Source organism: Rhinolophus sinicus, linkage group LG04, assembly GCF_036562045.2.
Source record: "Rhinolophus sinicus isolate RSC01 linkage group LG04, ASM3656204v1, whole genome shotgun sequence".
In the NCBI taxonomy this organism is placed as follows: Eukaryota; Metazoa; Chordata; class Mammalia; order Chiroptera; family Rhinolophidae; genus Rhinolophus; species Rhinolophus sinicus.
Genome location: NC_133754.1, coordinates 61,021,292 through 61,025,111, shown reverse-complemented (window position 1 = coordinate 61,025,111; position 3,820 = coordinate 61,021,292).

The following is a 3,820-nucleotide window of genomic DNA, read 5'->3' as shown; positions in this document are numbered from 1 at the left end:
CCGGCTCAGAGCAGGCTAAAGCTTTTCCTGGATAAATTCTCCCTCAAAGTAGAGTCCTCAAGGACAGTTGTTAACGAATGACCTTCAGGTTATCTACTTTGAGAAATACAGGAATGATATAAATTGAATTTTTTTTCTAGCAGTGGTAGAAGCCAGACACCCTTGAAGTAAATTGTCCTTCATTCTCCAGAGTTCCCAAGTGGCATTTCAGAGCACAGGAATTCACTCCTCCACCCATGTGTCCCTCTCAAACACTGACCAAGGTACGGCTATCCCCAAGGTCCTAGCAACAGATATCTCCGAACCAACCACTTCCCGTGAACAGTGCAGGCAGGTCTCCACATCCGCTCTTCAAAGGAGAAACCATTCAGAGCACATCTGCCCCCAGTGCACTTGGGTTATCACAGTCAAAATACATTTATATCAAGTAAAAAACATGTTGCAGAACAAATATATACATTTTCAGAGTTCAAGTGACTATGCAGTTCTCTTTGTAGGTATGTTAATAGATTTCATACCACTACAAAAACACAAGTCATCTGAGAAGTTTACAGTGGTCCCCAGTACTGTGGGAGAGTATTAAATAAAATAGCTTAGATAATTAAAGGCTAATTAGGTAAATCAAGTTACAGTATCATCCTTAAGATTAAAGTGCTCCAATACAACTAAGGTTGCAGCAAACGTGATCCTGAAAAGGAATTCTGCCACCAACAATCTTGCCTCTTAACCTCAATATCACAAGAACATACATAGAAAGAGATTCCCAATTTAATAACTGCTAGGATTGCCATCCCTTCCCACCCCATTGGCCTGTGATATTCCTCCCCCAGGAAAAAGTCAAGATCTGATGAGATTCTGTCACAACCGGCAGAAAAAATGAGTAACATGGAAACATTTTAATTCCAGTATTCGGAGTGGCTGGTGAGATCAGCTGGTTAGAGCATGGTGCTAATAGCACCAACATTGCTGGTTCGATCCCCACATGGGCCACTGTGAGCTGTGCCCTCCTTAAAAAATAAAAATAAAATAAAAAGAATAATAGTAACAATAATTCCAGTATTAGGTTACCAACAATGAAATTACCTGAAGAATCTGAACTGGTGCCATTAGTTAAGAAGGGGGCAAGTGTCCTAGTTTTAAAAAATATGTGTATTAATCTAGTTTTAAAAATACAGCAATCCAAAAATAAGGATCATCTTCTTGCTCTTCATAATTTTATGAAAACGGGGGGAAATGCTAGGAAGTGCTGACAAGGAAACCAGGGAGCCAAGCCAAGACACGGGGAGAAAGGCCACCAGAACATTTCAGTGTCGTGAGCTGGCCATTCAAATCATTCCTGCTTTTCTGCCAACCTGAGCTGGAACTCAAAGCATGATGGGTGTTTCTTCCATGACCCTGACGAGCAGATTGTCTATGTAGTCTTCCAGCTCACGGACCTGGAACTCCTTCTTGCTTATTGTCTCCTTCTGTTTGAGAACCAACTGGATCAGCTCATCGTGGGTTAGCTGTGCATAAGCAAACGCAGGGTCCGAGGGGTTGTATTTCTTTGGAAAGGTAAAGAAGGGAAAAAAAAAACAAAAAACAGGAAGAGTAATAAGATGATAAAAATGCCAAATGCCCTGTTCACAAAAAAAAAAAAAAAAAAAAAAGGCACTGACTGAGCCAGCAGGAACCCTGCTATCATGAGAGAATGGACTTTGTTGAATGCTTGCCTTTGTTGTTTTGTTTGTTTTGTTTTATGACCTTTCAAAAATGTAAAATCCATACTTGGTTCACAGGCTGTCGACCTCTGGACTAGAGTCTGGGTTTGGGGTTTTTAGAAACATAATACTCTGTGTATACTAGGAGCTAGCACAACCAAATATCAACGCACAGTTGAGAGCTGAGCCCCAAGCTAAGGTAGCTTATAAAGAAACGCCAGTGATAGAAGGTGCAGGAGGTGATTGTCGTGCGGGGCGGCCTGTGCGCCATTTGTCTCTGCTCCCGCTCCCCATACAAGAACGCAGGATATGGTGAGGCCAAAAAGGAACACCCACGGAGCCATAGGTAGGGGAGTCATACCACTATATTCTCTCTGGCGGCACTATACTCTCACTGGAGGCTGGATACACACTGTCCGCAAACCGCCATCCACGCTTGCCAGCCCAGCCGCCGTCTTCTTGCTAGCCCCATTCTTTTTTCTCCTCTCAAACCGCCATCTTTCTTCTCTTCTTCCTCTCTCGTAGCCACAGCAGTTATATTGTGGCCAATGGCTCACTGGTTACAGCTGACGGCCAACTAGCCACAGCTGATGGCCATGCAATCACAGTTGGCCATTTACTACCTGAGCCAGCACCTGTCTATGTGAGGCCGAGAGCCTGGAAACTTCTTTCTGGGGCTCCGCCCCCACACTCCACCCCTACAGGCTCTCGCCTCAGAGGAGCCTGGGGGTGAATGCAATATCCTGGACACAGCCAGGCTCTCTGGGCACAGCCAGGGTTTCTCAGGGCACCACCAGTACTCCTAGGCACAGCCAGACTTCCTGGACTTCTTAGGGTACCACCTGTCTTCCCGGACACAGCCAGGGTTTCTCAGGGCACCACCAGTACTCCTGGGCACAGCCAGACTTCCTGGACTTCTTAGGGTACCACCTGTCTTCCCGGACACAGCCAGGGTTTCTCAGGGCACCACCAGTACTCCTGGGCACGGCCAGACTTCCTGGACTTCTTAGGGTACCACTAGTTTCCCCGGGCACAGCTAGGATTTCTCAGGGCGCTGCCACTTTCTCTGGGAACAGCCACACTTCCTGGACACAGCCAGGGCTTTCAGGGCACTGCCACTCTCTGTGGGCACAGCCACACTTCCTGGACACAGCCAGGGCTCTCAGGGCACTGCCACTCTCTCTGGGAACAGCCCGACTTCCTGGGCACAGCCAGGGTATCTTCAGGGCTCAGCCAAACTTCCTGGACTCAGCCAGGGCTCTACTCTCTCTGGGAACAGCCCGACTTCCTGGGCACAGCCAGGGTATCTTCAGGGCTCAGCCAGACTTCCTGGACTCAGCCAGGGCTCTCAGGGCACTGCCACTCTCTGTGCCTCTCAGGGTACCCTGCTGGAACAACAGCGACTCACAATCAAGGTGCTTACATAATCTCAATATCAAAGAAAGAAAACCCCAGTGTTAAAATACCTGTGCTGGTTGGGGAACCGTCCACATCTTTCCATCTCTCCACGGGGCTCCATCTCTCCAGCAGCTGCATGGCCTTTCCTGTGCTGGTGGGAGAAACGTCCACGTCCTCCCACCCCTCCACGGGGGTCCAGCTCTGCGGCAGCTGCTCCTCCTGGTCTTCCTGAGACTGAGTGTTCATACACACAAACTGCTCCACCGTCCTTTGGAGAGCTTTGGCCGGCACCATACCCTGCTCGCTGCGCCATGTGTCGTGCGGGGGACCCTGCTCGCTGCGCCATGTGTCGTGCGGGGCGGCCTGTGCGCCATTTGTCTCTGCTCCCGCTCCCCATACAAGAACGCAGGATATGGTGAGGCCAAAAAGGAACACCCACGGAGCCATAGGTAGGGGAGTCATACCACTTTATTCTCTCTGGCGGCACTATACTCTCACTGGAGGCTGGATACACACTGTCCGCAAACCGCCATCCACGCTTGCCAGCCCAGCCGCCGTCTTCTTGCTAGCCCCATTCTTTTTTCTCCTCTCAAACCGCCATCTTTCTTCTCTTCTTCCTCTCTCGTAGCCACAGCAGTTATATTGTGGCCAATGGCTCACTGGTTACAGCTGACGGCCAACTAGCCACAGCTGATGGCCATGCAATCACAGTTGGCCATTAA